At 41.8% G+C, this 24,879-nt stretch overlaps 1 long non-coding RNA gene across 1 annotated transcript; it reads left to right on the forward strand.

Moving 5' to 3' along the window:
* The first annotated feature begins 4,175 nt into the window (after nucleotides 1–4,175).
* On the forward strand, nucleotides 4,176–24,879 carry LOC117505678. Its single transcript, XR_004559219.1, has 3 exons — nucleotides 4,176–4,185; nucleotides 8,444–8,452; nucleotides 24,794–24,879. It is a non-coding gene; the product is annotated as an uncharacterized LOC117505678 (long non-coding RNA).

A 24,879-nucleotide genomic window follows, 5' to 3' on the forward strand; every position in this document is an offset into this window, starting at 1 on the left:
CATCCACAGCAGCGGATGCCAAATTTAGGTCATACGCGCATTTCTCTCCATACGATACACTAACCCTCTGCTTTAGAAACATTGCCACTAATGTCTATGTTTTCCTTTGTCACAGCCTTTCTGGCCAACCTGTCCAAACTCACATTTGTTGGGATACCCACATGTGCTGGAACCCACATCAATATCACCGCCACTCCTTTCCTTGCCATATCCCTAATCATCAAAAGAATGTCATAGAAAAGGTCTTGCCAACTCCTGGGTGATCCTGTCCCAATACTACTGATAGCTGATAGAGAGTCACTGCACATCAACACTTTATGATCATCTATCTGTGATGCCCACTGGACTGCCATGCACCAAAACAGTTCCTTGCAACTATCTCTCCTGACCACCCAAAGCTTGATAATTTAGCCACTTCCCCACCCAGCTTGGCTGAATCACTGCTTTAACCAGGTGATCGCCTCTCTGACCCATCAGGTTTATCCAATAATTTGCTTAGTTGCTTTCGCCGCAAGCTAAGTGCCATTTCTCCCATTTCCATTTGCAGAGCACACACTGGAGATGACCGCACCGATCCCATACATATCCTGAGGGCCTGAGCTTGGACTAGGTCCAACCAGGACAAAACTGTCTTGGAGGCAGATTCATATACCAAACATCCGTATTCCAGTCTTGATCTTATCAGATACACATAAATTTGCTTTAAAGAGGCCATATCTGCACCACACTCTGATCCAGCCTGACACCTCATTATGTTCATCACCTTTTTGCATCTTTCCACCACTTTCAGTATATGGTCCCTCCATGTCAGTCTTGAAAACAAACTCCTAAGAACTTAAAAGTTGACCCCCTCTCCAAACGCTTACCATACAACTTACCATATATCCTCTCCTGTTTTTTTCCTTGTAAAGAACATAGTCGGTTTCTCGACAGAGAACCTAAAGCCTCACTTCCTTCCCCAATCTGCTACTTGAGTTACTGCTTCTTGTAACTTTCTTGCTATAAATTTAACATTTCCCCCCTCTTTTCTATAAAGTTCCATCATCTGCAAGCAATGATGAAAAAATACTTATCACAATATTAAACAGGCAGCAGGGTGGCTTAGTGGTTAGCACTGTTGCCTCACAGCGAGAAGGTCGTGGGTTCAGTTCCCGTGGCTTTTCTGTATGGAGTTTGCATGTTCTCCCCATGTGTGCGTGGGTTTCCTCCGGGTGCTCCGGTTTCCTCCCACATCCAAAGACATGTGGGTTAGGTGGATTGGAGTCTTTCAAAAAAAAAAAAAATGTCAGTGGGTGTGTCTGTGTTTGTTTGTCTGTTTGTGGCCCTGTGACAGACTGGCGTCCTGTCCTGGGTGTACCCCGCCTCGCGCTCTTTGACTGCTGGGATAGGCTCCAGCCCCCCGCGACCCTTAATTGGACTAAGTGGTAGAAGATGGATGGATGGATAATATTAAACAGTGTAGGCTATCACACTCCCTTGAGGGGTTCCATTTCCTATGTGACATTTTCTTGATATTGCTGATCCTATCTTAACTTGAATACTTCTCCTTTTCATGAAGTCCATTACCCAGTTAGACATATTTCCCCCTATTCCAATCATCTCCATCTTGATGAAAAGGCCCTCCATCCAGAGCATGTCATAGGCTTTCTCTGCGTCTAAAAATATTGCCACCACAGTCCCATTGTTGACCTGAGCTTTCCTTATCTCCTTCTCAGGACAAGCTGGAGTCAGTGGTGCTTCTCCCTTTCCTAAACCGACTTTGGCAGGTGGCCATCAGCCCTCTTTCCTCAATTAAGTGTTTGATTCTTACATTAACCAATCTTTCCATTAATTTGCCAACATGAAATGTCAACGCTATCGGTCTATAATTCCCTGGATTCACACAGACTGCTGTCAGACAGCCATAAAAGGAGCTGCACACTGCCCGATGTCCTACATCTGGATGCCAAACATGGGACTAGAGTGCTGTGTTCCTCACGGGCACGTGCGTGCGAGCATGGCGCACACGTGCCACACGCAAACGCGCACAATACATGGAAACTTCATAGGGCCAGAATTTTGGTGTGAATCCCCGGCTAACAGCACCAAAAAAAAAAACAGATACAACCAAGTTTTCACTGGATGCCATGTTTGTTCCATTTGACAGCAGTGTCCCTGACCCCGGGGTCCACAGCAAAAAGGTTTGCTGTAGTTTTCATTGTAGAGTGACAATGCAAAGGAGAAAAGGAGATATTCAAGATTTCTTCAGAAGAAACAAACTGAGAGCAGGAACAGTGCAGGTCAGCAGTCGTCGAGCTCTGAAACCTGAATGCAGCAGCCAGCGATCACAAGCCGAACATATCTTCCAGGGCCGGCCCAACACTCATGGACCTCCAGGTCAAAATACACATATGAGGAAAACTGAATGAATAAATTATTCGGCACACACGGACTCAAAATAGTAAAGAAAACTCTTAAAGAAAACAATTTAACAACATACCCATGTGCCCGAAAGGGTGGAGACAGAAGCAAAAGCTTAAACTATTTAAAAATGTAGTATCCTGTGTTGTTCTGCAGGATTTGACAGTTGCTCAGTGAGTGAAGTAACTTAATTGCCTACTTTCAATCACTAAATTAAGCTGCATTGTGCATTGTGCTGTTTTTAATAGTGTCTTAGTAGTTAAACATCTGCACTTTATGCTATATTGTTAAAAGTATAATGTAAGTTTAATTTGAAATATTATGAATGAACTGTTGACGATGTCAATCAATACTTTTAGATTCACAGAGGGGGGGAGACTGACCCTGATGATGACCATGAAACATTGGAGGACAGCAGCAGGAGCTGCAGCAGGAACCTCCCAGTTCAGCCTAAAGGTCCCCGAGGTCAAATGTTAATGAACTAAAAATGTTATTAATCCTCTATATAGTAACACATGAATGTGAAAATGTCAGGTACTGGTTTTTCAAACTGTAAAAAGGGCCGTGTACAAAGACGGAGGATTTTAGATGCATGACCAGGCAGAGCCCCATCTGAATGCCACGGTGGCACAGACAGAGTATAAGCGAGGAGTCGAGAACAACACATCTTTACTCCAGGCAAAGTATAAACAATACCAAAACAAAAAGTGGAAGAAAACAGAAAGTACATAAAAACAATTGCTGATGTCCTGCTGTGTACAGCCACCCAGAACACTGTGAGAATGGAATTTAATAATTAAAATAAAAACAAAAAATATTGTAATATGTGATGTGATCAATGACAATAAAGGCTCCTGTTGGTGAGCTGAATAATTACTCATAAGAGCCAGATGTTGATGAGAATATTGTAAACAATAGTTATGTCCGTCAGAATTTTAATGTTGACAGTGAAAAATGAAAAGGTCATATCACCTTCCTTACAAGATAAGAGTTAATGTAGCCAACAAAAACAAAAATAAAACAAAACAAAAATACACGGTTTAACTGTACAATCTAAGAAAAGTATTTGTTTCCACTTTGAAGTTTAAATATTGAAGACAGAGGTGGCAATCGTCATTTTTTCCACTTTTGGGTGCCCCCCCCGACCCCAGTTTAACTGTTGTTACCCCCTGTGCTCCCCAGCTGAAAATACTCTGGATCCGCCCCTGTCCATAACCAGTTGACGTTGCATTATAAAGGACTGAAATACTGTGTCTGAACATAACGGAGGAACAAACTCACACACAGCCTTCAGTTTGTTTGACTGGCAAAAAACTGCTCACAGGAGCAAAGTCACAGTCATTTATTGATTATCTGCTGCACTCTGACAATGACAGCAGTGTGAAGAGCACATTGAAGAACCCAGCAGTTCATCTTTGAATTACAGGATCTGAGAGAATATAACTTTTTTCTTTTGTTTTGTTGTTTCGTCTCTGTGAATCGCTTGACTCTGATCCAATCCAGCAGGGGGCAGTAAATGCAACGATAAAGTCGTCAACGACATTATAATGCAACGAAGAAGAACTTTCCTGGCGGGGCTAAAAGCTAAAGCTAGTTAGCTGGAGACGCTGGAAACTCTTCTCTGAACAGATCAAACTTCACTCTGTGATCCTCGAATATGTTTTTAGAAGAGCTCCAGAAACACAAAGGTCGACAGTAAACCGGAAGAAGAAGAAAAGGCGAAGTTAGCACGAAAAGGTAGAACAGCTGAGAAGGTTGTTGAAACAGCGGCTAACTGCTGCTAATGTCGAGATATTTGAGTTGGTAGAAACAAAAAACATCGCAGAGCAGCAAGAAGAAACGAGTGGATTTAAAGAAGAGAAGAAACTAGTCAACGTGCTGGATGCTGTTTTCAAGTCTGAAGTTCGCTGATCCAGAGCAGGTTTGTCCACTAAACTTTATTTCAGACCAACTCCACCACATCCAAATGATAGCTGTTAGTTTGTGTTGGAGTTCTTATTATAGACTGAACACCAAATATCAGCAAAAATAAATAAGACAAACTGTGCTTTATGATGACAAATGATGGACTGATGAAGCTGATCAATCGATACTATCAATTACAGTTTTTTTCCCCCTAATTTTATACACACACAAATAGAACTATGCACAAAATTAATCAAATCTGAAGCTTATGGATCAACATCGTGACTCCAAACTGCTGAAATCTGAGCACACAAAATGAACATAATATAAGAAAATAAAATTGAAGATCTATTAATTATTAAGATGACTTTAAAAATCTCTTTAACACTGAGGGTGAATATGGCTCCTGATCGTGTTGATAATATCACGCATAGATTTATTGCACATTCTGAGAGTGGAAGAGTTCTTGGACATGTGAGCAGTTGCAGACATGTTATTATTGGACATTTGAGGATCATAAAAAGGAGGACTGATGAGACAGGGAGGGGACAGCTGTTATGTTAAGGAGTGTCAGAGGGAGGAGTTATAGAGTCTAATGGATAATTTTGAGGCTACATTATCAGTTGTCTTTGTTGTTGCTCGGTTGTGAGCAGATGTGATTGGTTGCTGCATTTTATTGCTGTAGGATTTTTCTGTGAGTTTCATCTGTTTTTCTGCTCCTGAATGTTACTGTGCCGTTCAATGTACTGTACTGTATGTGCATCTATCTCTGTCAGATATATATCAGGGACAGTCGCCCTGATGTTTGGCACAAGATCAGAACTTCAGTGTTTTTCCTTGTCTCTGACACGGGTACCAAATTATTGCGTTACATTATTTAGTACAACATGACAAATTGTTTTAACATTGATTTTTCAATCTGACATGGTTTCTTCAGGCTTCAGTCATATTATGTATCATAGTAAAGATAATTGATCAATATGGGGAAAAATTGTGACATTTCTGTCATATGGCCCAGTCCAACCCGAAACCTTTGAGATGTATTTCAACAAACCTTGAAAATTAAATTAATTCAACAAAGCTGCAAGTTTGTCCATTGAGGCAACAAGACATCAAAATGAAAGCTAAACACAAAGTTTTGTGTTAAAATTAAAGTTAGAAATTTGTTGCCATGATATTTGGCAAATATTGGAATTGAAATTGTCCCATTACTTTGTCATAAAATGGAGACATCTCTTTGTTTTCTCTCTTCCTGATCACTGATCGCTCTCTCTCGCTCTCGCGCTCTTGCTCTCTAATCAGCTTGTTGCAGCAGGTATGTAAGGAAAACTTGCACGTCAGGTGATCTCTGCGATCAGGGTTGGTTTCTCCTGCTTTCAGACGTCTGTCCCAGCACAGGAACATTTCGGTGTTGTCTCACACTTGTGATTGTTCAGCCTGGGCAGCAGAGCAGCATGATTAAATCAGCCTGTTTTTAGTCTTTCCTCCACTTGGTTGTTGACTCTCTCTTTCTTTTGTGTGTTTTAAAGTCTTTCTACAAACATGTCTGAAGTCCAGCAGCTGAGGGACATGTTGAAACTACAGCTAACACCTGCTGATGAAGGAATGATCACAGACCAGGAAGAAGAAATGTGTGATTTAAAAGAAGAGAACAAAAGAGGTAAAGGGCTGGATGCTGTTTTTAATCCTCCAAATCTCTTCTACAGAATAGGTTTGTTCATTCAGGTTTGTTTGTCTTACTGATACTTTAACATGTTGTAATGGTCAAGTATTTTCCTCATCTGGTATTCCTCCAGTGATTCTGTCAGTACTTACACAAGAGGATGAGGAGGATTTTGATGAAAGATGCACATAAAATTTCTCAAGGTTCTGTAAACTTTCTGGATAATCTCTAACTGACGGAAAGTGACATCACCACCCTCAGTGTTTGTCCAAGATCAGCAGGAACTTTGAATTTAGAAATGAACAAAGGTAACTGAAAGGATTCTGGTGACACTGATTTGTGTACTCTGGCATGTAGAGGTTTGGTTTATTTTGATCCAATACTTGGCACTAAAAAGTCAACATCAGTAACCTGTTGTACATGGGTAAGAGCAGCTCTGGTTATGAGCAGATGAAGAATAATTATCTTTGCTCCCAGAATTTGTTTATCACTGCAATATTAATTCAAATCAACGAGACTTCAATGAATAAAATCGGTTATTTTCTACAGCTCTTATCAACAACTCAAACTAGGGAACTTTTCTTTGGTAACTTGGAAGCATTAATAGCCGGCTTTGCTACCAGGCGTGACATGTCGACCCGAATAGTGGAAATGTGGGTTTGAGAAAGAGAGGCTGTAATGGAACTCTGGTCCCAGAAACAGTCTTTGTTAACAGAACTATTTTTGGTTTTGTGATATACTAGCACCTCCTGCTTTGTCTGAAACTAAAGGCCATGGGGTTCATAATGTTAATATTACATTCTGACGATTCAGTCCGATGCCTCTGTCAACACTTCCCCCTCTCACGTGTCCTTATTGCTAAAATACTTCCTACAGAAACTTCTTTCAGGTCTTTAATAGATATATTTTGAGGTAAAATGAAAGCACTGTGCTAAATACAGTATGTATGTTCATTGGTTATGATTATTATTTATATTATAACTGGTGGCATTTGAAAGCTCTGCATTCTGGTGACAGTATTTCACAACATTTTATTTAGAATTCAATTGGTCTGGTGGTGAAATTTGGCATTAATATGCGGTCTTGATCTGGTGATGGTCTTTTTTAATTATTGCATCAGTTTTAAATGACTTACAAGTGGCAAAACACTTCATTGACAATAGTTATGTCTTTAAGTGTATTATTTACTAAAATCTGAAAGGGTGTAATTATTGATTTGTTTTATAAGGCACACTTTGACTTTGGTAAATGTAGAATGAAAATAATGAAAGTAGAATTATGTTGGTAGTATGACTAGTAAAGGGAGAGAGCTGGCTGATATGATGGAGAGGAGAAAGGTAGACATATTGTGTGTGCAAGAGACCAAGTGGAAGGGAAGTAAGAGCAGGAGCATCGGCTGTGGGTACAAGTTGTTGTACCATGGTGAGGACAGGAAGAGAAATGGTGTTGGGGTCATTTTAAAGGAAGAGTATGTTATAAGTGTGTTGGAGGTTAAGCGAGTGTCTGACAGGGTGATGAGTGTGAAGTTGGAAATTGAAGGGGTGATGATGAATATCATCAGTGCATATGCCCCACAGGTAGGTTGTGAGATGAAGGGGAAAGAAGATTTCTGGAGTGTGTTAGATGAGGTGGTGGAGAGTGTGCCCAAGCATGAAAGAGTGGTGATAGGAGCAGACTTCAGTGGGCATGTTGGTGAAGGGAACAGAGGTGATGAGGAAGTAATGGGTAGATATGGTATCAAGGATAGGAATGGGGAAGGACAGATGGTAGTTGATTTTGCAAAAAGGATGGAAATGGCTGTGGTGAATACCTACTTTAAGAAAAGGGAGGAGCACAGGGTAACATATAAGAGTGGAGGAAGGTGCACACAGGTGGACTACATTCTTTATAGGAGATGCAAGCTAAAAGAAATCACAGACTGTAAGGTGGTAGCAGGAGAGAGTGTCACTAGACAGCATAGGATGGTTGTTTGTAGGATGACTTTAGAGGTAAAGAAGAAGAAGAGAGTGAGAGCTCAACAAAGGATCAGATGGTGGAAGCTGAAGGAGGAAGACTGTTGTGTGAAATTTAGCGAGCAGGTGAGAGAAGCACTAGTTGGAGGGGAAGCAGTTTTGGACAACTGGAAGAGTACTGCAGATGTGGTGAGGGAGACAGCTAGGGCAGTACTGGGTATGACATCTGGACAGTGGAAGGAAGACAAGGAGACTTGGTGGTGGAATGAAGAGGTCCAGGAAAGCATAAGGAGAAAGAGGTTGGCGAAAAAGTTTTGGGATAGTCGGAGAGATGAAGAAAGTAGACAGGAGTACAAGGAGATGCGGCGTAAGGCGAGAAGAGAAGTGGCAAAAGCAAAGGAAAAGGCATATTGTGAGCTGTACAAGACGTTGAATAGTAAGGAAGGAGAAAAGGACTTGTACGGATTGGCCAGACAAAGGGACAGAGCTGGAAAGGATGTGCAGCAGGTTAGGGTGGTAAAAGATGCACATGGTAATGTGCTGAGAAGGTGGAGGGAATATTTTGAAGAGTTGATGAATAAAGAAAATGAGCGAGAGAAAAGGCTGGATGATGTGGTGAGAGTAAATCAGGAAGTAAAAGAGATTAGCAAGGAAGAAGTGAGGGCTGCTATGAAGAGGATGAAGAGTGTAAAGGCAGTTGGTCCAGATGACATTCCAATGGAGGCATGGAAATGTCTAGGAGAGATGGCAGTAGAGTTTCTAACCAGATTGTTTAATAAAATCTTGGAAAGTGAGAGGATGCCTGAGGAGTGGAGCCACCAGGCAGGAGGAGAAGAGGGAGACCAAAGAGGAGGTTCATGGATGTGCTGAGAGACGACATGCAGGTGGTTGGTGTGACAGAGGAAGATACAGAGGACAGGGTGAGATGGAAACGATTGATCTGCTGTGGCGACCCCTAACGGGAACAGCCGAAAGACAAAGAAGAAGAATTAAAGTCAATTAATGCAGACAAGTCAGTCCATTTATGGAAAGTTGTTATAAACAAAACACAAAATAGTAAATAAATTTGAACAAAATCAAGACTTGAGCCATACTTTGTTCCAGTATAACAGTCAAATCCCACTGTGTTTTAAACCAAGAAAAACGGACCAAAATGCTTTCAGAATGCACCAAATTGCACTTTTTTTTTTTTTAAATTTCCTGGGTGGGGGAGTGCAATTCCAAAACACCCTGAAATGATTAATCAAGTAACTTGACTAATTCAATTACAAAAAATGTTCAAGGCAAATTCTTTGCCTCGAGACTTCGTTTAAAGCTGTAGTACATATGCCAGGTCTGTATGTGGTCCTGTAATACCCCCACAAAAAAAAAAAAAAAAACAGACTAGAGACATAGAGCATGTGCATAACTAATGTAAGAACTCACCATTGTAGGAGGCGAGGCTCAAAGCTTACAAAGCCGCATGCTGAGTAAAATAAAGCCTTTTAAGCAGACTGATCGTCTGAAATGGACTTATTGCGCATTTAAAGTGAAGCAGTGTGTGTGTGTATTTATTAAAAAAAAAAAAACACGGTTTCTTCCACTGGCTGCTCGCCATCTCCACAGAGGAAGCGAAAGGATGCATTTTTTTTTAAAATAAGTCCTGTTTGAATTCCAAAAAAAAAAAAGCCTGTATTCAAATTTTTATCAACAGTCTGTACAGTTGATTTTCAGTGAGGCTTTTGTGGAAATGCTGCACTCCTAAACCGTTCAAAAGCTGTTATTCCCCAAGTATCCACAGAAAACAAGGAATTTGACTTTGGTTTGAGATGGACTCTGTACAGCATGAATATGGCCTTAAATGGCCTTAAAGTCTTTTGATGTAAAGCAGCTCTTCTGCTACGTTCATGTCATCATCAGTGCCTCAAAAAAATCAGTAACTGATTAGTGTCAGAAGAATCTGTGCTTTAAATTCTCCTCCGTCCCCCAGTTGTCTTTTTAATATCAGATGATGTGTCTTCAGTCCTCTGTGCCACAGTGTTATGACCCAAACAAACATCAGAAATTTGTTGCTTCTTCTCAGGGCAAATGTTCACCACCAATGGTATGGCAGTTTTTGTTTAACTCCGCCTCTGTCAAAGGATCATCTTGTTTAATGATGAACTTGGCCACTTCCCAGTCTGATTTGGTGATGATTTCACAATGGGGGATTTTCATGTTTCCGGGTTTCTAATGCAGAAGTAAAAGTTAGCTGTGCATTCAAACTTCTGGTCCATTGTGAGCAGTGGCAGAAGCGGCTTCATGGTGTTGCTGCTCCATGCTGTTCTGCAATTCCAACAAACACAGCTGTACCTCAGCTTTCACTCCTTCCCGAGGGACAGACGTCTTCAAAAGAAATGGGTGAGAGCTTAGAACATGATGATCGCTCTGCTCTGACTGTGGAGCAGCTGCTGTGTGAGGGCGAAGTGGAGAACACACCAGCTTCAGCTGCAACGACACAACACGGCCATTCTGCTCCTCAGCCAGGTAGGTTTTATTTAAATATATATAATATATATAAAACATCCTTTATTTAACTAGGTAAAAGCCTCAATGAGATTAAAAATCTATTTATCAAGCGTGACCTGCTCAAGGATACAGCACAACAACATGGACACAAATACATAACCTACGTGACAAATATAAAAAATGCATATATATGTGTACACAAATACACACATTTCAATAAATAAAATAGAAATCACAACATCCAGCAGCATGGAATACAGGTACAGTTAGTACAACCCCAATTCCAATGAAGTTGGGACGTTGTGTAAAATGTAAATAAAAACAGAATACAATGATTTGCAAATCCTCTTCAACCTATATTCAATTGAATACACCACAAAGACAAGATATTTAATGTTCAAACTGATAAACTTTATTGTTTTTGTGCAAATATTTGCTCATTTTGAAATGGATGCCTGCAACATGTTTCAAAAAAGCTGGGACAGTGGTATGTTTACCGCTGTGTTACATCACCTTTCCTTCTAACAACACTCAATAAGCGTTTGGGAACTGAGGACACTAATTGTTGAAGCTTTGTAGGTGGAATTCTTTCCCATTCTTGCTTGATGTACGACTTCAGTTGTTCAACAGTCCGGGGTCTCCATTGTCGTATTTTGTGCTTCAGAATGCGCCACACATTCTCAGTGGGTGGAGGCAGGCAAGTCTAGTACCCTCACTCTTTTACTACGAAGCCACGTTGTTGTAACAAGTGCAGAATGTGGCTTGGCATTGTCTTGCTGAAATAAGCACAGACGTCCCTGAAAAAAGATGTTGCTTGGATGCAGCATGTGTTGCTCCAAAACCTGGATGTACCTTTCTGCATTGATGGTGCCATCACAGATGTGTTAGTGCCCATGCCATGGGCACTAACCCCCATTCCATCACAGATGCCGGCTTTTGAACTTTGCACTGGTAACAATCTGGATGGTCTTTTCCCTCTTTTGTCCTGAGGACACAACGTCCATGATTTCCAAAAACAATTTGAAATGTGGACTCATCAGTCCACAGCACACTTTTCCACTTTGCGTCTGTCCATTTCAAATGAGCTCGGGCCCAGAGAAGGCGGCAGCATTTCTGAATGTTGTTGATGTATGGTTTTCGGTTTGCATGGTGGAGTTTTAACTTGAACTTGTAGATGTAGCAATGAACTGTATTAACTGACAATGGTTTTCTGAAGTGTTCCTGAGCCCACGTGGTAAGATCCTTTACACAATGATGTTGGTTTTTAATACAGTGCCACCTGAGGGATTGAAGGTCACGGGCATTCAATGTTGGTTTTCGGCCTTGCTGCTTACGTGTAGAAAGTTCTCCAGATTCTCTGCTATTTTTTCACACAGCTGTTCACAAAGTGGTGATCCTCACCCCATCTTTGCTTATGAATGGCTGAGGCTTTTGGGGATGCCCCTTTTAGACCCAATCATGACACTTACATGTTTCCAATTAGGTGTTCTCTGAGCATTCATCAACTTTACCAGTTTTTTGTTGCCCCTGTCCCATCTTTTTTTAAATATGTTGCAGGCATCCATTTCAAAATGGTTGAAGAGCATTTGCAAATCATTGTATTCTGTTTTATTTAAATTTTACACAACATCCCAACTTCATTGGAATTGGGGTTGTAAAATGTTGTCATAAAAACATTTAAATGCATGAGTATTCTGTACTTTTGTGAGTGTGGATTTCATATAAATTAACACCAGATTAAGTTCAGATCTAGAATTTGATCGGCAAATCTCAAATAGTAATAAATAGTAAAATCTGCTCAATTAAAAGTGAAAGTAACTGTAATAGTCTAACAATAGCAAGTAAAGGTAAATATTGAGCTGTAGAATGCATTCTCATTTTCATTATTTTCTCTCATACAGGTGCACTGGATGCTACAAACAGCAGCTGGAGGCTGAAGTTAAGGAGCTGGATAAAGATTTTACCACCCTTCAAGATGACAAGTGGGCAGGACATAAAATCAACATTTCAAATGAAAATTGTGACTGTTGGTATTAAGGTTTTTACATTGCGCAGACAATTGTTACTGAAATAATATAAATTAATTCATTTCACTCCTAACCACAGCACAACTCAGCAAAGAAGCTGCTCTGAAAACCCGAGCAATCGCCCGACTTCAAATCCTTGTGGAAGGAGCCATTTGCAGAATGAAGGAGTGTTGCATCTGGGAGCATGCTCTTCCTCTGACCGTGTTTTGGGAGCATGCGCTTCCTCTGACCGTGTCTGGGTCAATCAACCAGCTCTGGACCAACTGCTGTGTGAGAAGTGGAGATCAGTGTCTTCTTGTTTGTAGTCATCATGGAGGTTTTTGCACCAACACTGGTATGACCAGGGTGAACCTCGTGGTACAGGTCTGAACCTGTACCACGAAAGACTGGTCTCTCAGCACATCAGAGCCTGTCTGCCTCCCTCTCTGGATCCCCACCAGTTTGCCTACAGGGCAAACTGCTCCACAGAGGATGCTATCACCACAGCTCTCCACACCGCGCTGATCCACCTGGAGCACCAGGGGAGCTATGTCAGGATGCTCTTCCTGGACTTCAACTCAGCCTTCAACCACATCATCCCAGAGATCCTGGTCCAGAAACTGACACATCTGGGCATCTCCACCCCCATCTGCCAGTGGATCAAGACTTCCTCACAAACCACCCACGGTCCGTGAAACTTGGCCCCCACCTTTCTTCCACCATCACACTCAGCACCAGTTCCCCTCAAGGCTGCGTACTGAGCCCTCTCCTGTTCACCCTTTACACGCACGACTGCTCTCTGACCCATCCCACAAACACCATCTTAAAGTTTGCGGATGACACCACCGTGATTGGGCTCATCTCAGAGGGGGATGAGACTGACTACAGAGACGAGGTCAATCAACTGACAGCGTGGTGTTCAGCTAACAACCTGCCGCTGAACACCACAAAAACAAAATAAATAATCCTGGACTTCAGGAAGAACAGGGCTGACCGAGCCCCACTCTACATCCAAGGGGACTGTGTGGAAAGGGTCAGCTCCATCAGGTTCCTGGGAGTGCAGCTCTCTGATAGCCTCTCCTGGACTGCCAACACCACAGTGGTGGTGAAGAAAGCCCAGCAGCGACTCCACTTCCTGAGGGTGCTCAGGAGAAACAATCTGGAGGAGAAGCTGCTGGTGTTGTTCTACAAAGCCACCATCGAGAGCATCCTGACGTACTGCATCACAGCGTGGTACGGGGGTGCTCAGCAGCAGACAGGAGAGTGCTGCAGAGGGTGATCAAAATGGCCCAGGGGATCACTGGTTGCTCTCTGCCCAGCCTGGAAGACATTGCCAGCTCAAGCTACCTCAAAAGACCTGCCAGCATCTGTAAAGACACATCCAACCCCAGCAACCACCTGTTTGACCTACTACCCTCCAGCCGACGGTCAATCAAAACTAGGACAAACAGACTCAGCGATCACTGCACTGAACAGTAACAAATCACTCTAATCCGCACCTTTCAACTTTCTTGTCCAATATCTGTAAACCATGTGCAGTTTTCCCGTGCAATATGATTCCACAGTTGTATATAATTCTCATTTTTTTTTTGGTCCACATTTTATTTTATTTTATTTTACCTTATGTTTATATTACGTAGTTGTACATATACTCTGAATAATTTACCGTTAAATTTCACTATCTTTTATATTGGCTAAAAATCACTCGCACCACGGAAAGCACCTTTTTGGAGTTGCACTCAAATCTCGTTGCAATGCAAATTACAATGACAATAAAGGCGATTCTGATTTTACAGTCCACAATGGAGAGCTCAGACAGGCCACACAGCACAGAGGAGATCAGAGGTTACAGTCTGAGGCTCTTCACTCCTTCACCAAGAGACAATAATGTGTTAGAGCAGAGTTCTGAAATAAATTAAGCAAAATAAATAAGTGTTAAATTCACTGACCTTCCACACATCTCTTGCGACTTGTTTGATTTTCGATTCTGACGTCAACAGTCATTCTGGAAAACTGCTGACTTCAATGTTTTATTTGCTACATCAATGTGAACAATAAGTGGCATTATTATACAATAACCAGCAGTTTAATAGTGTAATCACCTGTGTGTGTTTGATAGAGTGTTGATTTGCAGACACTCCTGGCTGATGGCTTTGGTCTCCTCACAGCTGAGTCCTGAACCTGGGAAAGATATTAACAAGCACACATGAGTGGAATAGTGTCCTGCTTCATTGTAAAAAGTCAACATCAAGTTTGTAATAAAACTAACAGCCCAAAGTCTAATTTTATTTGCCTGGGCCTACACACAAATTGTTTATAAATCAGTTATTGACTAATTTGCAGATTTTTTACCTCCCTATCAATGCTGTTGGATACAGACAAAAAATAAATAAATAAACAAACCAGTAATTAATCAGACACAGAGATGTGCATGTACTGTAGAAACACTTGTACTGTACTATGGATTTATTTGGGTAAATGACCATCTTAAGTAGTGCTAACTGTTGCTAACATTGGCTAACGTAGTTCATTACAGAACAGGCTACACACAGGCTACAAAATAAGTCAACTCATTCTTATTTTTAAAACCGAAAACAGTTTAGTTAGGTTTAACATTACCCTCAAGTGCACACATTATAACATTAATAGTGTTTATATTGGAGTTGATGCTAAGGTGGCTAAGCTACTAACCGTCATAGTTTTAGATAAAGCGCAGTAGAGATAGATAAAGCTCTCAAAAATAAACTGTATCCTTAATCCAGTTTGGAGTGGGGTGTGGGAGAATGTCTCTGTTCATCTGTTCACATCTTGAAACTTCACTCTTGAAAGATTCTGTAAAAACTGTGAACTTTCTGCAGCTCTTTGACTTTGCTCATCGTTGAAAAGACATTTAAAAAGAAAGATTTTTCACAGTCTGTAGACATTGAATAAACATTTGGGTTTAGACTGTTATTAATCGGCATTTTCAATAGTGTTATTTTTCCGCCTGTACAAGGAGTAAATTATAGCAAATGCCAATTTTGGAGCATAACTAGCAAGACTAGTTTTATACCCCAGTCACACTAGAGGCTGAATGTGTCAGGAGGTGGCCCGTTCAGAATCCTGGTTATTGTTGGTCACCATGCCTTGCTTCTAGCTCTGATCTCTTTGTGGGTTTTGTTTATCAGTTATCTTCAGTGTTTTATCATCTGGTTATGTTCCTTTTAGTTTTTGGATTGCATTCTCTGTCATTTATCCTTTGCCGTGTAATCATTCTTTGCATTATCTCTCTTCTATAGTCTCTGGTTTTGTTTTCTGTTCATTTATTTTTATTTAGTCTGTTTTGCCATTTTGTTATCGTTATTTGTAGTTTTTGTCCTGCCTGAATTTGTTTTCATTATGTAATCATTAGTTTCTTTTATTTTTATCATATGTTGTATCATCTGTTAATTCTACTTTTGCCACTTGTGAGTTCTGTTCTTGTTTTGGTCTTAGCATTTATTTCTTAGTTTGCCCCTTTGTTTTGTTCACGTTAATTGTTGGTTTTTGGGTCTATTGTTCTTTTGGCATTTTTAGGTTATTCACCATTGGCTTTCTGTCTCTTATTTCTCTTGCCTCAGTCTGCTTTGCTTTTGTCTCAACATACTGTCTAGTACCTGCCTCAGTGTCTTTAGTTCACACCCCCTTCCAGCACATTCCCTGAACCTGCTTCATATGTCCTAATTACTGTCTCTGTATTTAAGCCCTCACTGTCTCTCTGTCCCCTGCCAGTTTGTTGAAATCCTTTCACATCCTTGCTCCTTTATCACACTCTTGCTTGCCTCGCCGTGTTTTGGATCTTGCCTGTTTCTCTGATCTCTGCCACGCTGTGAATCTGACCCTGCTTGTTTTTGTACCACTCCTCTCTCACGATTATCTGTTACCACTGCTCCGCTGACTGCCAATCCGTGTACCAAATCCTTGCCTGTTTTTTGATAAGTCTTTTTATTACCTCAGCTCCTCTGCCTGCGAGTCTGCATTTAGTGTACTACAACTTTCTGTACCACGCCGCCAGGAATCATGACAGAATGCCACCATAATGAAAATTCGACCTACATTTGGGTAAAGTCGAGGCACATTCAAAAACCTCCAACAGCTATCTGATTGCATTCCAAACAGTCGGGCACATTTGCGCAGCCAGCCCGAATGTAGAGCACATGCACTCAAATGCTGAGGTGCGTTCAAGGCGGAAAAAGCTTGAATGGTGGTCGAAGTGCAGTCTGACCCCAGTGACTGCATTCTAAACATTCAAAATGGCAACTCAACAACATTTGGAGCATTCTCATCGTGTTCGAGGGAACCTCGAATTGATCCAGGCACACCAAATCCTGCCGGCATGTGCTGATTGTGTGCCGGATGAGACGGGCTTCACCCCGGTGCATCCCATTTTGGTTGCATAAAGGAAATATAGTCATGTGCAAAGTCTGTGGCACGCAATCTTTATGTGTACCAAACATGCACATTGCACAATCGCACCAAAAACACTGTGTCACTGCGAGTCCAAGCATCTTAGAACTGCAGAGCTGTGTGCGTTGTTATATCCATAATAAGCATGATATTACAGATACGAGGTCTGTTAGAAAAGTAACCGACCTTTTTATTTTTTTCAAAAACCATATGGATTTGAATCACGTGTGATTGCATCAGCCAAGCTTGAACCTTCGTGCGCATGCATGAGTTTTTTTCACGCCTGTCAGTTGCGTCATTCGCCTGTGAGCAGGCTTTGTGTGAGCACTGGTCCACCCCCTCGTTGTTTTTTTATTGCGAATAAATGTCAACAATTTGGAGCTTTGCTGCATCACTTTTTCCAGAAACTGTGAGAGACCTCCAGGTGGACACCGTTCTGAAAATTAATATGGCTTTCAGGGACGATTTTATGGGGATTACACAGATTAAGGAGTGATCCAGATGGTTTAAAGACCGCCCACAACTGCTGAGAGCGCGCCGCGCTCCGAGCGCCGATCGACAGGCTCAAACCCAGCGGAAACAACCAGATCATGTCCAACGTGAAGGCTTTGTTGATCCGGGACGTCGTCTGACTTTCACAAAAAGGCAGAAGGCGTGGATATCAGCACTTTTTCGGCACATTCCACTGTTACAGGAGTTTTTTTTCATGGAAAGAAAAGCGGAGGGACGCGCCACCGAGCCGTTCATTACGCGGCACAAAACCACCTCCGTGTCGGTCTCACAGGACGGCTTTCAGGTGGATTTCAGAAGACTGTCGGTTACTTTTCAGTCGTGTGATTATCCGAGACATTGAGCATGAGCTGGACATGCCCCAACATGTCCTGTGAGGCTTCATCACGGCGTTGCTCTGCGCCATGCGGCTCCACCGCGACGCGCGGAACTCCTCCGCACGTCTGTCTCAATGTGCCGGAAAAGTGCTGATGTCCACGTCTTTTCACAATTCCTGTGCTAGTCAGACGACATACTGGATCAAGACAGCGTCCAGTTTAGAAATGAACGGCACATTCCACCGTTACAGTAGTTTTTGTCATGGAAAGAGGAGCGGAATTCCGCGCGTCGCGGTGGAGCCGCATGGCGCAAAGCAACACCGTGATGAAGCCTCACAGGACATGTTGGGGCATGTCCAGCTCATGCTCAATTTCTCGGATAATCACACGACTGAAAAGCAACCGACAGCCGTCTGAAATCCACCTGAAAGCCGTCCTGTGAGACCAACACGGAGGTGGTTTTGTGCCGCGTAATGAACGGCTCCGTGGCGCATCCCTCTGCTTTTCTTTCCATGAAAAAAACTCCTGTAACAGTGGAATGTGCCGAAAAAGTGCTGATATCCACGCCTTCTGCCTTTTTGTGAAAGTCAGATGACGTCCTGGATCAACAAAGCCTTCACGTTGGAAATGATCTGGTTGTTTCAGCGGGGTTTGAACCTGTCGATCGGTGCTCGGAGCGCGGCGCGCTCTCAGCAGTTGTGGGCAGTCTTAAAAACCGTCTGGATCACTCCTTAATCTGTGTAATCCCCATAAAATCGTCCCTGAAAGCCATATTAATTTTCCGAACGGAGTCCACCTGGAGGTCTCTCACAGTTTCTGGAAAAAAATTGATGCAGCAAAGCTCCAAATCGTTCAGACATTCATTCGCAATAAAAAAACGACGAGAGGGGTGGACCAGTGCTCACACAAAGCCTGCTCACAGGCGAATGACGCAACCGACAGGCGTGAAAAAACTCACGCATGCGCACAAAGGTTCAAGCTTGGCTGATGAAAAAAAATTAAAAAGGTCGGATACTTTTCTAACAGACCTCGTACATTCACATCCCCACTTATGGGTTAGATAATGTATCTGTAATAATATGTTTGACATGTTAGATCCCAGTCAAATGCGCTGTGAGTCGGTGCATCACAGAGCCGTGTCATGAGCTGTCATGGCAGCTGAACGATCGGCCATGCTGTGAGCTGTCATGGCAGCTGAACGATTGGCCGCACCGTGCATGAGCTCATAACAGTTGGTCTCACCATTGCGCGTGCATGAGGCTGGATCAAATGATTGCTCAGCTGCTTGTGTGTGCTCATAATGGCTGATTGCACCGCTGCACTGCGTGAGGCTAGATCAAATAGTTGCTCAGCTGCGTGTGTGTGCTTATAATAGCTGATTGCACTGCTGTGCTTGCGCGTCCCCATCTGGACAGAGCATCCCGCTGTCCACTAAACAGTTGATTTCCTGGTGAGAAAGAGGGAGAGACAGAGAGGACGTGTGCAACTGGGGTGGGTGATGTGTTGATGTTAGGGATGTCACGATTAGGAATTTCTGGAGACGATTAATTGTCAGACAAATAATTGCGATTGACGAATATATTGTCTATTTTTTTTTTCTTTTTTCCCCTTTATATTCTACTATTGTAGTATAATTACACAACTCTGGAAGAACGTTTGGCTTCTGTGAGTGGAGAAACTGGAAATGGTGCAACATTTTTATTTTTATCTTCATTTTACATACAGTCCCAACTTTTTCTGATTTGTGGTTGTTTGTTGCATTTCTGAAATTGTTTCTCCTCATCAGTCACGTTTTGTGCTTAAACACTACATTAAGCTCAAGATTGAACAAATAAATACCTTTGGAAAGTAACAGCTGTTAAAGTTCAGAGTTCTCACCTGCTTTTTGTGATCTGTGCATCTGAACTTCACCACAGCTTCTTCATGTCAGGGTTTTTTTTTTTTTTTTGTGGCTCAGTTCATTCATATATTCTCATTTTTAAATATGTTTTTAAAGATATTTGACCGTTTATTTCATCTCATGATCTCATAAATTCAGCATACGACGCGCACATGGTGTGAACAGGATGGTAACGGCAGAATCATACCTTTAGAGAAAGTTCAGAGAGAAGTAAGCTTCACGTTTTGTTTTTTAACATGTTCACTCGGGTTAAAATCCTCTCTCTGCTCCGCACTCGCTGCGCACTGATGGTTCTCAGACTGTAACATGTCGTGCTTCCATTCAGGAATCTCCCTCACCCACCCCCTCCCTCGCAGTCTGCAGCCTGTTGACTCCGCGTGCACACACACACAGACGGCTCCGCATTTTAGACGGCTTTTGAAGAAGACGGCCACTGTTTTAATCGGCCGTCTTATCCAAATGGCAGGACGGATTACTCCTCAGCCTCCATGTTATTGTCCCGCCTTAAGACGAGAGCGAGGCTGCAGCACAATGACGTCAGATTCTGAGTCGTTTTATGCTTTGTGGATAAAATAAATAATTCATGGTAATCGCGACTATGCAAAATAATCGCGAATATGCAAAATAATCGCGATTGATGAATATTGTAATAATTGTGACAGCCCTAGTTGATGTCAGGACCTGCCTTACCTCTCCTCTGGTTTCTGTATTTTATCCAGTATATGGACTGATGTATGTAATACAGGGTCCCCTGATCATGGATATACTGCAATGTGCAAGGACTGGTGGTTATTACTGGTAATAATGGCTGTTAGTGCTCATGTTGATCATAGTAGTCTGATCACACGCATCACATACACTACAGTGATGTGATAGTCAGGAAACCCTGGTTTACATGTAATCAGTTCATGGGTTGGATATCATTTGAAATCCAGCAGCAAGACATGACAGGTCTTCAAAAGAGCAGACCACAGCGCTCATTCTGCCACGACCCTCTGCTTACTTGCCTGCCACCCAGACTTCGGGTGGTGATCGGACTGCGCACGTGCAGCATTCAATGTGACTTCTGCATATTCCTGCTGCATTCTGCTGGCATTGTGGGGTTTTGTGCTGTGTTCTGGCCGCATCGTTATGTTGACATTTGGAGACATCGTTTAACCAGCGTCGTTCCTGCAGCTAACGCTTTTGTCAGAATTTTCAAACTGTTAAAAAATGTGACCGAGTCCTGACGACAACCTCAATTCATCTGTATTCCATTTTGCTTTCTGTCTTGACAGTTCCTCATCGTTTGCATAGTTCCCGTACCATTAGTGTTCCGTTTCATTGTTGTCCAACTTTGTCCAACCTCCCAAGTACATTGACGATATCTGAATGGATCAGTAACTAAAGTTCTGATGAGCTGAACGCGACTCATCCATGTGTGGGATAAAAAGCAACATTTTCATATGGAAACAATAGCGACAAGAACGTTTTATCAACTACTTTAACTATTTACACACGTTGCAGCTGTCTGTGGCTCCAACGTGCATGTGCGCGCACACATTGTAGTGAACACAAACCTGTCATCAAGAAAATGCAGCTGCAGGTGACTGTGGAAAGCACAGACTTGCTGCAGAAATGATCGTTCGCTTCATTTTTGTTTTGTTAGTTTCGGTTAGTTTTGTTTCAGTCTTTTATATGCTTTGCACTTGCAGGCTTTTGGTGATGGAAGTGCTGGCTCATTCATCCACTTTTTCGCGATGATTTGTGACTTTGGGACTTTTATCCTTCGTTCAGCGATTACTGTGTGACCGGGGCTTTAACAACAACAAAAAAAATGTTATGGTCATTAATGAAGACTTCAAAAGGGAGCATTTTAACATTGAATGAATGTTTAGAAAATACCTATGGTAAATATATGTTGAAAAGTTTCGGCCAAAAGCTCTTTGAGCATGTGTATCAGATGAATAAAAAGTGCTGTAGAAATGCAGTCCGTTAAGAAAATTAATGCCTCGCAGATGTGAAGAAATCATGAAAAACTGTGGTTATACAACTAAATACTAGTTTAGTGATTCACAGGATTGCTAAAAAAGCAGTTTGAACATAGTTTTGAGTTTGTAGCATCAACAGCGGATGCTACTATTATTGTGAACACCCCCTTTTCTACTTTTTTTTACTAATAGCCCAATTTCATAGCCTTAAGAGTGTGCATATCATGAATGCTTGGTCTTGTTGGATTTGTGAGAATCTACTGGTACCTTGTTTCCCATGTAACAATAAGAAATATACTCAAAACCTGGATTAATCTTTTTAGTCACATAACACTACTATTATTCTGAACACTACTGTAGTTACAAAAAACCTGCAAAATTATTTATTTATTTATTTAGGGTGTGTCAAAGCGTGTAAATCATCATTGCAGACTCCTGTAAAATTCCATGTAGCAGTCAGATGGAGATACCTTTCAGCATACAAAAGGGTCAGTGTCGAGGTCAAAGTCACAGGAAGGTTAAACACTAAAATCACACACACAAAAAAAACTTTGCTGGTCGCAGTTTGTGCTTTTATGCCTCATGCCAAATTTGGCATGAGTGTAGTATATTCCCTTGGCCGTCAGTCCCTTTTCATGGTGGTTGTTCCTCGTGGTAGTCTCTTTTGTTCACCTTTTGGCAAGATACCGGCCACTCTCAGGGTGACAATTTTCATTTTAATGAGTGTTGTTCTAACATTTGTTAATTTGTTTCTTTACAGACATGCAGCCGTTGGTGATTAAAGAAGAAACCCTCCCTGAACACCAGGAATGTAATTTGAGTGTTGACCAGGAGGACATTAAAGAAGAAGAGAAGCTGTGGATAAGTCAGCAGGGAGAGCAGCTTCAGCAGCTGGAGGAGGCAGATCTCACCAAGTATGGTTTCACTGTCATCACGGTGAAGAGCGAAAATGATGATGAAAAACCAGACTCATCACAGCTTCATCAAAGCAGAAGTGATGAGAGCACAGAGGCTGAGCGTGTAGCCAGCAGCTCATCTGTACACAGAACACTGACAGCAGAAGCTACTGGAGAGAACGATGGAGGACCACAACCAGCCAGCAACTCGGATCCAAACAGTCATTTACAACCAGATACCAGTGGGAGGAGTTCAGACAGTTCTGGAACTGAGACTGATGACAGTTATGACTGGAAACAGACCAGAGAACTTCAGTCACGTTTTAACTGTGGAAAAAATACCAATATTGTTTGTTCAGGCAACACTAATGAGAAACAATTTAAAGGCTCTAAATATGGAAAAGCATCTGGTCACATGAACAACTCAGAGCAACAAAAGGGAAAGCAAGCAAAGAGAAAACCATTTGGCTGTTCTGACCGGCATAAAAGAGTAAAACAGAAGGGTGCACTGAACAAACGCAGGACAATTCATACAGGACAAAAACAATTTGTCTGTTCTGAATGTGGTCAGACATTTGTATACAAGAGCCAGCTGAACACACACATGATAATTCATACAGGACAAAAACAATTTGGCTGCTCTGAATGTGGTCAAAGATTTGGACTAAAGGGTAAATTGAATGAACATATGCTCATTCATACAGGACAGAAAAAATTTGGCTGTTCTGAATGCGGTCGAAGATTTGGACGAAAGAGCAACTTGAATGAACACATGATAATTCATACAGGACAGAAAAAATTTGAATGTTCTGAATGTGGTCAAAAATTTGGACGAAAGAGCAACCTGAACACACACATGATAATTCATACAAAACAAAAACAGTTTGGCTGTTCTGAATGTGGTAGAAGATTTGGACTAAAAAGCAACTTGAATGAACACATGATAATTCATACAGGACAGAAAAAATTTGGCTGTTTTGAATGTGGTCGAAGATTTGGACGAAAGAGCAACCTGAACAGACACATGGTAGTTCATACAAATGCTTTAAGTGCTACTGGAAGACATCGCTACTCTGCAGCTCTCTCTGCTTTACTGGATTAATTTTTCCCTGTCATCGACCTCCCAAAGGTAAGGTGTACAATTTTCTCCATGAATTACAGGTCATTTGAGTGACTTTGTAGTTTTTTGACTTTGTTGTAAAGTTTGTCTTATTTGTGGACTTTTCTACCAAGCGTATTTGATCCGTGATCAAAATGTCATCAGTGTACGCACTGCAAAAAAAAAAAAAAATGTGACTGGATCAGGGAAGGAGGGAAACCGTAAAAGTAACAAATCACAGCCTTTTGTGGTGTCTGATAGGAGGTGCACGTCAGACTGTGGGTCCTGTGTCTGAGCACGGTTTGAAAAAAATTAATGGGCGGTCATTTAATAAAGGAAATATGATACCTGCTTTCCTCGAATCAGTGAGTGTCAGTGCTGAACTTTAATTTTGTGCTCTGTTACTGGTCACGCCCAGTCCGGTACATACAAGGAGTTTTTAATGGAAATATATTGCGGTCAGATGGGACGTTTGGTGCGATGCAAGTGAAAATTCTTCATACAAAATCTGTTATATACGGTGTTTATTACATGGGAAACCATACAAAGACACTGGGACTTTGCTTTTGTCCGATGAGTGCGAGTATCCAGTTTATACAATGACGGTTTAGGTGAGTTTTACTACTCTGTGTTTTATTACCAAGATGTCAGCAGTAACCTGACTGATGACCACATTCTGCAACCATCCAGCTGCAAAGAAGTTGTAGGCATCCAAACCCTTTGTATGTAGGGTGATGGAGTGTTGATAATGTCGTTGAAAATGTCTGGATACCGCAAGTCTTCCTCTCTAAATCAATAAAACTGGAGAGGTTCTCGAGGGAAATGTTGTAGGGATCCACGTTGATTCTCTATATTTTCTCTAAATACCTCTTCTGATGTTCAAGATCGAGTACTTTAGTTATGTCTGACAAATTAGCTTGGCCGTCCACCGATCGTCCATCGGCCAAACTGTGTGTACACGGAACTTGCCGTCTAGTATGGCTGTGGACACAAAACCGCATGTTGCGTGTGACGTCACTGCACACAATCTATAATGGGAGGCCAAAATCAGAAAAGGAACCTCCTTAAAAAAGTCAGTTGCATTAAAAGAAAATGTTATCTAGATGCGGGGCTGGCAGAACATCAAGCCTTAGTGAATGTCTTGGCTGCACAAATCAGCAACAAATAAGAAAATAAATTCAAAACCAATAAATATGCAGTTCAATAAGCAGAAACCCAAGGCCAGTCTCCAGGAACATGGCAAATCACACAATAGACGTCAAGTGTGCAAAACCTCCGTTTGTATACGGATTTATGTCAAAATTTGTTTCCATGTTTCGTTTATATTGTCATATAAAACCGCTAACTTA

Source organism: Thalassophryne amazonica, unplaced genomic scaffold, assembly GCF_902500255.1.
Source record: "Thalassophryne amazonica unplaced genomic scaffold, fThaAma1.1, whole genome shotgun sequence".
Lineage (NCBI taxonomy): Eukaryota > Metazoa > Chordata > Actinopteri > Batrachoidiformes > Batrachoididae > Thalassophryne > Thalassophryne amazonica.